At 40.9% G+C, this 13,781-nt stretch overlaps 1 long non-coding RNA gene across 1 annotated transcript in view; it reads left to right on the forward strand.

Moving 5' to 3' along the window:
• LOC117312985 (uncharacterized) overlaps window positions 1-13,781 on the forward strand; it is a 34,477-nt gene extending 20,696 nt beyond the window's left edge. The window contains exons 2-3 of the long non-coding RNA XR_004527467.2: window positions 7,825-8,041; window positions 8,389-13,781. This is a non-coding gene — a long non-coding RNA (uncharacterized lncRNA). The remainder of the gene's footprint in view (window positions 1-7,824; window positions 8,042-8,388) is intronic.

The raw sequence follows: 13,781 nt of genomic DNA on the forward strand, positions 1-13,781 counted from the left end.
CATGAGGTGAGTGTTTAATAATGGCGGCCATCATTAGAACTGCTGTTCAAGCAACAGGAGCCCAGGTACTTTTATTCTATTGCTGTATGGCTTCATCTCCTTTCCCCACCTTTAAACAGGACTTTATCCATCAATACTTACTTTCTGAAAACATAATGGGAACCCAACACTGTAGGGAACACAAATAATATGTGTTTGCAGTGATTCTGCCTTTAATGAATTGCTTGCTTGTTAAGAAAAGGCATGAAAGAGAGTAATAATAATAATGTTAATAATAATAGTACCTAATACTGATTGAGGATTTTACGCTGTCATGCTTTGTGCTAAGTGCTGTACAAATTGGATCTCATTTCATCACCACAATAACTCATTAAACAAACAGTATTATTTGTCATCCCTGTTTTACAAAAGAGGAAAGTGGGGCTCAGAGAGGTTAGGAGACTCGCCCAAGGTCAAGATCTTAAACTTGGGCCATCTAACTCTAGGACTTGAGCCTTCAATCATTCTGCTTACTTGTTCATATGGACAGTATTAAGTGGTACTAAGAGTGGTCTATTTTCAGAGAATGGAGAGGCCAGCATAGGGTGAATTCACCTGGAAGGTGTTTTGGGGGAGAGTTATCTGAGTTCCACAAGGCTATCTTTACGAGGGAATAGTTAATAGCAAAATGTAACAGTCACAAGAAGGTGAATTAAAAGTTGCCCATGAAACCACATGTCCATCCTTTTTCTGTTTGGGTTTATACCAGTGCCTGAATCTTCCCAAGTAATTCACTGCTGGTCGAGGTGTCCCCTGCATCCTGTGATCTTACTTCTCTTACATCAATCATTTGGACCCCACTGTTTCCAGAATTAAGGGGTGTTGTGCCAGAAGGGATGCCAGGAGTCCCACTGTGAGCTCCAGAGAGAGGGTGTGACTTACCCAAGTTGATACCCAGGAAGCTCAGACAGCAATCGGGCCTCCTGACTGCCACACGGGTTCTCTTTCCACTTTGCCACCTTGGGCCCTGCCTTTTAATGCATCAGAGATGGGAGTATGGATTTTACAAAAATTCTTCCAGCTCTTGTGGAAGAGCTGGATGTACAGCCCTATTTGATACCCATTTCCTCCCAGATCCTTTTCTTCTCTTAATCAGAGCAGTAAGTACTGATATTTACCAAAAGACATTATTGGTCAGTCTGCATCTCCCTCACCAAAACGCCACTCCATTGTCTCGCTTAGAACCAAACACAATATGCAAGGGCCCCCTTCTTCCTGCTGAGACGTCATGCTGCCCCTCCAACTGGAAGCCGGCAGTGTTCACGCTCAGAATCCTGAGGGTTTGCTGAGATTTTCAAGTTGGCCATACACCCTCTTCCTGTCACCCAATATATTATGTGTTTGGCTGGAGACTCTTTTGTTTGGAAATAATGTCTTTATTTCAAACAAAAATTCAGAGCCTGGTTGGACAGATGCATAAACAGGTATCCGATTCGGAGTGACTTCTTCGAAGAGGCCGCCTCTCGCCGGCTGTCAGTCGGTCCCTGCTGAGTTGTTTGATGCATTCACCGCATTTTATATTACTAAATGTGGCTTATGTATCTGCCAATAAATCTGAAATACAGGTCACAGAATATGCAGCTCAAGGAAATCCATAAAAGTAGTAGAGAGAGGCTTCGCTAACTGCATCAGTTGGCCAAAAGCTGAGGTCATTTCCTCTTGCTAAAAATCTAGAGCTTCATAAATTATTTTTATCACCTCCAGAGCCAAGCAAACAGTTTTGCACAGATGCCAAAGGGGTTTCATTGCTTTAGTTTCTCTTTAAGCTGGAAACATCTCTCGTCTTCTCCAAAATGATTGCGCTTTTTTTTTTGGCATTATTTACGTCCTAGCAGATCGCATGCAAATCTAGCAACAGAAATGCAATTGCCTCTGGTCGGGGTCTTCAGTGACAGTGCCACAAGCACCTGCGCTCAGAAGATGGTCGTGACCTATGTTTAATTACTCCCTGTGATGGGGAGTTGACATCGTTTCCTTTAAAACATGTATAAGGAGATGTTAGGTATGCAGAGACAGTAAAAATGAGCAGTGAACGTTCGGGGAAGAACTTTATAGAAAACACTACTGAATTAACTTACAGTACATTTGTTAAACATGAGCACTTCTAATAATGACATTTCATTTAACAATGCCCTTTGTCTTTTCAGTTCATCAGTTACCTATTTCAGTAATGAACTGCAGTCATACCATTCTGATTTTCTCCTAATGTAAAGGCTCAGCTCACTTCACTGCCAGTGAAGCATGATGCTATTATTCAGTTCCTGGCTTAGGAAAAAAGCTACAGAATATATCACAGTTCTAATTGGCTAACAAATATTAAATCCTACGATTGTTAAGGGCATCCAGTGATTCTGTTTAGCTTTTGATGGGGATAAGTAAAATAAAGAAAGGGAAACGGCTTGAAGAAGAAAAAAAAAGGTTAGCATGTATACTTTACGAGCAGTAACCCAAGTATCCATTGAAAAACTATGAGCACACATTATATTTAATAGCTCAAGTGTTATCTTAATTCTTTATCAACAATTCATGCAGATAGCTTAATACCAAATATTTTAGTTAGGATTAACAACCTGTGAAACGGAAGGTTTAGCAAATGAGAGATGGAATTTGTTCTACCTGCAGCTGTAAGGGGAGGCAAATGTGAGCTCCTGGAAGGCTGGGTCATGCAGGAGACATTCTTTTTCTGCCAAGTAAAGGTGGGTAGATTTGGAAAATATTATGTCTATTGTAGCCCTGATTTATACTTCCCATGGAAGGTAGTGAAGCCTGTGTCCAAACTTATTTTTTGTCCCGTTTGCAAAGCTTTCCTGGGAATGAAAGATAGGAGTCTTCCTTGTTTTCCTTTTTCCATGTGGCAGAATCCTCTAAAGCATCTCCACCCCCCACCTCTCTTTTGAACTCACCAAAACATCTCATTAGTAAAGGCAAGATTCAGATCACCATAATCTTTCCCCAGCTGAGGCAAAGCTGCACAATTTACAATAGGTCTTTGGAAAACTGCTTTTTACCGAGCGCTGCTGCATCTATAGATCTCTCTCAATTACCCACAGTAAATTTAGGCATTGTACAAGAGCAAATTTTACAGTCCATGAAGAGATGAAGTGAAATCTAGATGAAATTCATTGTGACAGATTCCCAGTTAGTGCTCTGATGTGTCTGTATTACAGAAGATAGACATTCTATTAGCATGGAAGCTCCCATAATGGACTGTGAATCATCTCAGGTAATAGAGATGCCAAGCAGAATGACTGAAAAGCACTATTGAATTCCATTAGAGCTTTTTGTTTTTAAATCAGTCATTTCTTGTGAATAACCAACTATACATTTCTTGACCCTATCTCCAAGTGATAATTGTGGACTAACATTACAATACATTAATCTGAGTTACTGTGCAATTAGCGTTTCAGTTTCAGGCTGATTTGGGGGTTCTTAAGTACAAAGGCCCACTCCTCTGGATGCCAGAACCTATATTACAAATACGTTTCAGAAATGGGCTCTCTCACGAGCCCATTTTTAGTTCTGTTTCAACGTCGCTGGAATTGTTCCTCGGTCATACTGTGTACAAAGATTTTGTATTGTGACTTTGCGACTCCTCCCACCCCACCCCCTTAAAGATTTTCCCTACACCACATCAGACAACCAGGGTCAAATACTTATCACAGAGGTAAGTCTATAAGGAAACCATTTTAAATAAGCCAGGTTAAATAAGCCAGTTCTTTTTTTTTTTAACCTTAAATGTGTAGCTAATCATTAGGAAAATAAAGAACATCACATTCTGCAGCATAAACAGTCCCACCTAATCTGTCAATCAAATATGATTGATCAGACTTCGTAATAACTTGGATAAGTAGTACAGGGTTAAGTTTCCTTCAGTACTCTGAAGCCTTCATCATGCCTGCATAATTACCACTTGTACAGTAGATCGAGCGATGTGAATTATTCTATTCAATTATAGCATAAACACTAAGCACTTAGAATAGACAACCTCAACAGCAGACATTTCTTCATTCATTGCATTTGATACAAATGCAGTAACAGCTTGTCATGGGACAAAGCTTTCTTTGGTCAAAAGGTTTGAAGTTAACACATATGCATTAAAAACATAACACACCTCTTCTTGTGTCTGGTATTTTCCACCTGATCTACAAGGCAGGAGAGAGGTAATTTTGAAAGGGGACAGTGGTATCCAAAGTGCAGCAATGGCTGTTGAGTCACTTTGATATGCTCCCATAAATCCCCTGGGACAACTTTAAAAAGAGTCGACTTTATATCTTCTGTCTACGATCATCTATTTTCACATCAGGATGAACAACATTATCCTCATCGCGGAAGAACCCGAGACGGGAGCCTCAACACACTCGGCTCTCTCCTTAATGTTGTAATGACAGGTGTAAGATTAACTTTGTTAGGTGTCTAGCCACTCATGCAAACTAAATTAAATTAATGGAACAAATTTCTCTCATAATTAAGATAAAAATTCATGTCAGCTGTAACCTTGCTGTACACTAATTATATACAAATGATTTATCATCTGCTTCGCCCAGAATATTAATCCTTAGCTCATTGATAACTGCAGCCAGTGTTAAGAGATGAGAGTTGATTAACTATGACAGATTGGGCAACCACAGCCCTCAGTGCCGTACGACCAGTGAAACCAATAACGCTCAAGTAGCTCTCTGTGTTAAAAATGCATTCCCATGGAAACAGATGCATGCTTAATGAAGGATACTGAGATTATTTTCAATAATGACTGATATTGGAACAATGGGCAGAGCTGATCAATAACAATTAACCACTTAGTCTGCTAAAGACATGGTTAGAGAAATCGGGTTATTTACACATTAGCAGGACCTGATTCGAAGACGGGGACTACAGAATGTCTCTATGCTGTACTGTTTCTCGTTTCTCTTTGCTCCTGCCGGGAGGGGTTGCGCAGTGCAGAGATGGTAATATGCTAAGCGCCCTCCTGTCGCCTCAGCGCCTGCTTATGAAATGAGTGATTGATGCTGCCAGCGGTTCTTTGGATGCTCTCAAGATAGCTGCCAAACGTATCAAGGAAAGTCCAAAAGCAACTGTGACCATGAAACTCATATCGCTTTGTAGGGATTTGGTTTGGTGGAAAACTTTACTGCCAAGGCGTAACTCAATTGTACAGAAAATTCTTTTGATCTTTCATTGTATGCTCTTTTATTTAATTTTAAAGAGTCCAAGATGAGTGGTGCAGATATTTAAGGAAACTCTCTGCTTTGGACCCCTGTCATACTGGCTGGAAAGGGCTTTAATAACATAAATTTAATAATAGATATGGCTTTCAAAGCTATTTGGAAATTTGCACTTTTATTTTGTATTAATTTGAATCACCCCAGGAGTCGAGATCTTGTAATGCTAATTACTAATATAGACTCCCAGAATCCCTAACCTGACAGTCAGCTTGGAGAAATCCCAACTCCCTGGGCCAAAAAGTGTTAATAAAAAGTGATTAGCTACTTAGGCCAAGTCATATTATAATAATGCATTATATTTCCCTTGAATGGTTTACGTGCATTCTCATTTCTCTGAATGAAGAAAATGGTTGAGGGAGATGAAAATCAGGCATTTTAGCTGGCATTGTTATTAAAAGAATCAAGCTTTAAAAAAAAAAATCAGAGAATGCCTCTTTCTCCACACTTCTTAGACTTTAAACTCTAGATTTGAAAATGCAATAAACAGAAACATAATCTGCATATTTACCGGTCTACTTCATCTTTTTTTTTTTTTTTTTGGTCATGCAGAAGTATGTGTGAACTGACGCTAACAGCTAATGCCAACTCTAACATGCTACATGCATGTGAGAAGTTTTACATTTAGATAAAGAAAAGAACATAGCTTTTCTTTTTTTTGTCTTTTAGCCCTGTGGGATGGATGTTCCCCACTTAAATCATCAGCCACAGGGTATCTGTGGCTGGGACTCCACACAGATGCTAATGAATTTGGAACAACGTTTATGTGGCTGAACAAAACTGGATTCTAAACACCCTAAGTCAAGTGCAGCACATAAGAAATAGGCTGACACACTTCTATCAGGAAGGCAACCAGAATGTCAAAATCTTGAACGATATTAGGTGATCTCAGCTCTGTTTCACCATCTCAGTAAATAAATCTAGGGAGGATAAACAACCATGAATGCCTGTACAGAATGGTTCATAAAAATCAAATCTTAAATATACCCTGTATATCCCTCCCATATCACTGCCCCCACCAAAAAAAACACAATCCTTTTGCTAAATCTCCAGGTGGAAACAGAATTACATTTAACACAAAGGTGGTGGTAATAATAATATATGTATATGTTAATAATATATATATATATATATAATATACATGTTAATTTTATATACATATATATTTAACCTACAGGGACTAGAGTATTGGAAAGAAATAAGACAACATTTTCAGGGTACAGGCTCGTTGGAGTATCTGTTTATTATCTTTCCAAAAACACCATGATCTTACCTCAATGCTGAGGACTTCAATCCTTAGTACAACTAAAACAGTTGCACCCGGATACCCTGGCTGGAAATGCAGTAGAGGCAATTACCCTTTCCCTATCATCTGAACAACACAATTATTGGGAAGATAATAAGATTATCCAGGCTTTTGCTTCTTAAAATTATACTGAGGAACACCAAGGGAAGACTGTTTCTTACGCCTTCGTCTTTAAAATAAATAAGGGAAGTGAGACTGAACCACCAAGCTAATGAGGACCGTGAGACAGAGCCATAGATACATTTTCTCACTTGCCTAATGAGCAAAGTGACAGACAGTGAAACAGTTCACACTTGAGTAATTCTCTAGTCATCAGCAACTGCAGCGGGGGCCCCTCCTGCTGGGGCTTTGGAGGGGGGTGGTCGGGAGATGTAATAAAGAGACCCCAGCTCAGCTGACCAGAATAAGTTATCACAAAGAGAGAGGTCTTGGGGTACACTCCCTGAGGACATTTAACCAGTGAAAAAAGAGTCCTTTTAAGTCATCTCCAGCCATACATTCAATTAGAATTAAATTAAAACAATGGAAAAAAAGAATCACCTTCTTTCTCATCAGACCAGTGGCCTAAGGGGCTGAGGTGGCTGAGATTCTGGAAAGCAATGACCCCTCCTCACCTGCCTCTTTTAAATGGTCTCCTCTTGCGTGGGCCTCAGTTTCATGCAGGTTTCGTTTCCGGGGAAAGTGGGGAAGATGGGAGAAAGTTTAGGGGGCGGTGTGTGTGTGTGTGTGTGTGTGTGTGTTTAGAGACAACTGAAAATAATTTTTTCACTGACTATTTTCAGGGGCCCGTGTGAGAGTTCATGGGGGGAAGGGGTCTTGAAAATCCGCCACTTTTCCTGTTTGATTGTTGAAAGGAAAGGAACTAAAAGTTGCTCCGTACCAACTATGTGCTAGGCCCTTTTTATCCTTATTTTATTCTCCTGCTGACAGCGGGAGTGGGCTCTGTGCTGTTTCAGCCAATTTTAGAGGGGGACAAACTGAGGCCCTGGACTGATAAGCAATTTGCTGATGTGCATGTGGCCAGTAAACAGAAGCACTGTGATTCAGATTTCAGCCTACCTGGCTCCAAAGCCACTCAAAATCTCACCATTCCTCTCACCAGGAGGCTGATGAAGGAGAAGGAGTCCAGTGAGAAGCCAGCCAGAGACATGTGGGGAGAGGGCGGTCCAGTTAAGCCATTAAAACTGTGTGTCTAGAAAAACAATTCTTTGACCCATGAATTGAGAGTTTTAATTCATTTCATTTATTTTATTTACTTAGTGAAGACAGTCTGCATTTTATGGAGAGTGGATCGGAGGTCCAGAGAGTCTGAAGACTGCTGCACAGGGAAGGGGTGATGAAGCCAGGGCCAGACCAAGGTCCCTGGGCTCTCTTCACTCACCTTGTCTATGCGAAGAGGATGAAGGTTTATTGATATGCCAGGAACGCCTAAAGCAAATGCAGAGTGATAGAAACAGACGATATCCTGCAAACCTTGGTAAAGAATTTCTGTTGCTTATATTTTTGTTTGTTGAAAATTATTGCTAAAGAAACAGTACTTGGAACGCTTCCAGCTGGATTAGCTTTAGGGTAAACTGTATACATAAGGAGTTTCATCTCGTTTGCATGCAATAGCTGCTGTAAGCTGAAAAGGTCTGGATTGGTTAAGAGGAAGAAGACAAGTCATGCCTAAAATGTTGAAAACAGTCCAACAAAAAGGAATGGTTTTGATCTTATAATAATATTAACTTATTGGTGCCCACTATTCATTAGGTAAAATACATATATTGTCTTTAATCATAATGGCAACACTAAGGGGGGACTATTATTATTTCCATTTTGCAGATAAGGAAACTGAAGCTCAAGATGGGATGCTTTTTGCCCATCACTTCCACTTCATCTCTGGGTCCTGGCAAGTTGGTGTGACCCAAGGGCCAAAGCGCAACATGGTGACTCCCAGGACACCAAATATCCAGTATGTTCGGTCTTCAGTCATTTGTTTCAATGTCACTTACATCATACACACATATGGCTTAAAACCAGTTTAAAATATTTAGCACAGTCTGTATCTTTTTATCTTAATGCTTTAATGACCACAATTTCTTCGAAACTGGTCTGGTTCAACCCCAGAGGGGGCTGGTTCTAGCACTCAGAAGAGAGACCGGCTAATGTGTGGCAGTGTTCCATCTTTTAGAGGTTCCTTACTTTATTCAAATTACTAATCATTTAGAGCATCAGTAAAAGCCTTTCTCCCTCGCTCCCCATGCATGCTTAACCTAATTAACTATAAATGAGGAAAATGCTATCCACATTAAAAGAAAATGTTAGCCTATAAATTATCCCACTCTTTCTGGTGAGGCTAAGAACTCCTTTATAAAGCTCAACCAGGGGCAGACTCTGTTTATGTGCTTCCCGTGCTCTCCCTCACTAGAATGGGCTACTAATTCTTAGTTCATGGTGGCTCTCTTCCTCTTATTGATTATGATGCTAAGCATATTTTCTCAAGTTGTTTCCCTTTGTGTTTGCTTAAATATTCTCACGAAACTTGAATAATGAAGTAGAATGCCTCTAAAATGCCCTCAGGTGTTCCCTGGGGTAGAAAAGTAGCAAGTGACACCCTAGATTTGTCCTATCAGAACAGGAAAGACTGCTCATCACCTGCTTCTATAGGCAGATGCAGTCATAGAAAACCAGAAGTCTTGAAAGCCCCAGTTCACAGACCCCAAAATATTCTCTCTCTGGCTGATGCCACTCAACCTTCCACACCTGCTGCCCTCCTTCTGAGCCACTCCATTAGATAAGTCAACACATATAGGGAAAGTTCTTCTGAAAACTCTTGTTAGAAGGAGCGCCCATTAACACTTTACTCTGAAAGCCCGGGTTAATTTATCAAGTTGTCCTAGCTTTAGCCTTTGAGATCTGAGGGCAGGTCTCTAGCAGAATTAGAGCATGCAGCAGGAAATTGGTTATGGGGCAGGAGAAGAGGCTGGGAATGTAGATCACCCCCAGGGGGAGCTGTCAGGAAAAGACCTTGAGCAACTCGTGGACTCGAGGGGAGGCCAAGTGTCAGGGACAAAGCAGAGACGACAAGCGGCAGCAGTGCCCAGAGCAGAGTACCCGCTCTTCAACTTCGTTCATAGTTGTCCCTGCTTTTAATATACCTGATGTATTAGGAGGTTGTAGTAACTTAGGAAAAGGCAGCAAATGGACAATTTCTGATTCTCTTCTCTATGATGCCCTCACTCCTGTGTACCTTTGCTGCAGAGTTTATAACAAACCCTAGTTTATCCCTGAAGCTCTGGGGGAAACTCTAAATTTTGGGGGTATTAGTAGGAGGTCCCTGCCTCCAACCTTGCTGTGGATTTACACCTCCGTTTCTACCCTGGACTCTGTGTGATGGGCAGCGGAAGAAGTTGTGATCAGGCCGCTGGGGGATGTCTGAGCCAGGCAGGCTTAACATCCACATCTGTAGTCAATTCTTGATTATCCACACCAATGGTCTGTGACCCAGGCCCAGGTAATCCCAAATAATTGACAATCCAAAAGGAATTTCTCTTTGGTTTTGGAATATGCTCTGATTTTTCCAGCTGCGGATTTCTTTCTCCCACGTATGCTTTCCTTGCTAGGATATGAAAAATCATTTATGTTCTTTTAGCTGGACACTTGGTCTGAGCAATGGCTTGAAGTCAGCTTCGGACTGAAAATTTGCCTACTCCATAGACAAATGATTCCCTTGCAGGCAGTTGGATTTGACAGTATCATATATTGCATAAAGAATCATCTGTGCAGGTTTGTGTGGTTCATTCATTCATTCATTCACCCGTTTGACACACATGCATTCCGCTCCTACTCTGTTCTAGCCACTATACCATGAATTAGGGGTTTAGAGATGAAAGATTGAGCGCCAGCTCTTGAGGGATATTCCTTCTACTGGGGCTCAGTGGAGTAGATTTTAGTATCTTCCTCTGCATCTGCCTGTACCTATTACATATTCCCTTATCACTCCCATCTTCAGCTTAGCATCTATCTAGGCTTCCATTTAAAAGTTTCAGAAGAGCTATAGGTGATTGTCGGGTTGGGCAGGGCCTCCCAGAGATGGAAAGAACAAGAACCTAGAGCGCTCCCATTTCTGAGGATCCTTAAATACGAAAGAGGAGATGCCAAAACAGGGGTATACATACATGGTAAATTTTAATTGTTTAAATTTTAAAAATTAATATATTGTCCTTCCAAAAGTATAGTGTCTATATAACTTTATTTGAAGAAAATGTCAAAAATATAAATTTCAGTCCCTTTATGAACGTGCGATCTGGCTTTTCTCCCTCCTACTCCCCACTCACCCTCGACCCCTGCCAAGAAAAGCCCTGGTTGGTGGGAGGGAGGTCTAAATGGGGCTGAGTGGAGACATTTTAGTGCTCACAGGAACCACTGGAAATATGAAACGGTTGGTCTGTGGCTGTGTGCCCTGTGGTCACAAGGAATAGTTCTCAGCAAGGCAGACACATCTTAAGTACTTTGACTCAAAAGGCATCCGATCAATTTATTTCTACAAAGTCGGCATGTTCCCACCCATGGTGCTGCAAGGATCCTGACGGGTTTCCTGGCTACTGGCTACCATTCTGTTAAGTCCATGCCTTCCTAGGATCGTCCCTTCCCCCAGCTGCCCTCCACATGCACTGATCCTCAGTTTTCTTCTCAAAAAGCCCATGGAAGATAAGGAACATTTAACAGTATGAAAATTACGGTTAAAGTCCAGAGGTTGTCACTCACCTCATATTCTTATATTTGTGAAGGTAAAACAGTAAAGAGCACATGAGTTTCTGGTGACCTTTCACCCATTTAAATTAGTTATGATGGGTGCTGTGTAATTAATTTTATCTTAACACCCATTGCTTATTAGCGACTTTGTAGGAATTCCCTCATGGAGCAGATCAATGAGATGTTTGTACATTTTTTTTCAGGTACTATGCTGGTATGCTGGTTAGGACGCGTTCGCTCTCTGTGTCTTGTCCTCTACCTGTTCGATATTTGTTAATGTTACGACTCAGCACTACTAACTCCAATCTCCAAGATCTTGGGTCCCCTGTGGTTTCAGAAATGCAGCATAGTTTGGGTCCCTGAGATGGAAAAAGCCTTGGGCGACCTTCATGGCTAATTTTGTGTATTTGAAATATCTGTTCAATAGCCAGGATTCCAGCCTCCACTCTACCCCTGGCCCTGTTCATATACAGCTTAGACCTTTGCTTTCTGGCATAAATAGGTGTCTTTTTTTCAATTTCCTTCAGAATTCCTAATGTTTCACTATAAAAACTTCTACTCCTCCTTTGCCTTTGTTCTTTCTTTGCTTTTCCCAGCACCTAGTTCTCTCTTTCTTTCCAGTTATTTCCAACAGGAGCGATTCACATGTCACACAAATTGGAACTGAAAGTTTCGTGGTTGCTAAGAAGACATTCAGAAGTCAATCCTTTAATACTCACATTTCCTGCAGAAGAACTTGTGGTTTAGAGGTTTTTCTCATGTGATGTGTGTGTGTGTGTGTGTGTGTGTGTGTGTGAAGGTTTGTAGGTCAAACAATGAGCAGCAGAGGAAGGCACCAGAAGACCAATAAGAACAGACTTGTGGTTGTGGTTGTGAAGAAGCAGAAAGTGAGGGAAGAAGGTTCTCACTGGTCCTGCTAGTTGGGAGGGATGAAGTGAGTCCAAGTCCGGCTCATTTGATAAAAAATGTGATGATTTGCTACCCTCTGATGGAAAAACTCATTGTTTAAATAAGAGCTAACCTTTACCAAGTATTTATTGTGCCAGGCGCTATGCAAGTTTAAATAAATATAACTTTATATAAATATATCTCACTGAATTTTGCACAGCTAGGAAGCAGAGAAACTAAGATGTAAACGTGGGTATTTGGGACTCTAGAGTCTGAGTACTTGGCCATCATCTGCTAATGACACAAAATATCCTTCAAAGTTACTCTCAGAGCAGTGGCAACAGGATGACAGTTAGTTTAACATCCTTTTTCCTTAAATCTCATGACTGGAAGAAGGCAACTGGGATTAGCACTGCACTCTGGTCCAGGTATATATTGCTGGGTAAAAGAACATCTTAAAACTTCCCATTTTATAGTATCTCATGACTCAGGAATTTAGGCAGGACTCTGCTGGGCACTTCTGCTCCAAGTAGCTTTGACACAGGTGACTTAAGGGTGTTCAGCTGGTGGGTGGGCTGGTCTAGAGCCCCAAGATGCCTTCCATTGCAGGTCTGCCACTTGGCAGGGATGGGAGGCAGGCTGGGTTCAGCTGAGACTGTGATCACAGTGTGGTGGTGGGTTTTCATAGGGTGGCTTGGGGCTCCCAGAGAGAGTATTTCAAGATACAGAAAATAGAAACTTCTAGTATCTTCAGTTCTATGCCCAGAATTTGCACAGCATCACTTGTGCAGTATTTTCCAGCTTACTGAAAGAAGAGGCCGCTCTCACTAGCTCTATCCCATGCATTCCACTTATGTCACTGCTAGGCTTCTGCCTCCTCCCCTCCTTGTCCCCTGAAACTTAGTTCCCTGAAATTTATCTCCCTGAGGTCACCAAGATCCTCCTTATTACCAATTTCAAAGAATATTTTCTTTCTATCCATATTTTATGTAAGTTCTCTGGAATTGTCAACCATTTCTTTCTTCTTTTTATGTAATTAAATTTTTTTTTTATTAAAGTATAGTTGAGTTACAATGTTGTGCCAGTTTCTGCTGTACAGCAAAGTGACACACTTATACACATACATTCTTTTTTTCATATTCTTTTCCATTATGGTTTATCACAGGATATTGAATATAGTTCCCTGTGCTCTACAGTAGGACCTTGTTGTGTATCCATTCCCTATATACTACTTTGCATCTGCTAATCCCATCCTCCCCCACCATCCTCCCCCTTGGCAATCACAAGTCTGTTCTCTATATCTGTGAGTCTGTTTCTCTTTTGTAGATAGGTTCATTTGTGCCATAATTTAGATTCCCCATATAAGTGATATCATATGGTATTTGTCTTTCTCTTTCTGACTTACTTCACTCAGTATGGCAATCTCTAGGTCCAACCATGTTGCTGCAAATGGCATTATTTCATTCTTTTTCGTGGCTGAGTAGTATTTCGTTGTATATAAGTACCACATCTTCTTTAGCCATTCATCTGTCAATGTACATTTAGGTTATTTCCATGTTTTCGCTATTGTGAATAGTGCTGCTTTGAACATA

The sequence above is a fragment of the Tursiops truncatus genome, chromosome 7, assembly GCF_011762595.2.
Source record: "Tursiops truncatus isolate mTurTru1 chromosome 7, mTurTru1.mat.Y, whole genome shotgun sequence".
Classification (NCBI taxonomy): domain Eukaryota; kingdom Metazoa; phylum Chordata; class Mammalia; order Artiodactyla; family Delphinidae; genus Tursiops; species Tursiops truncatus.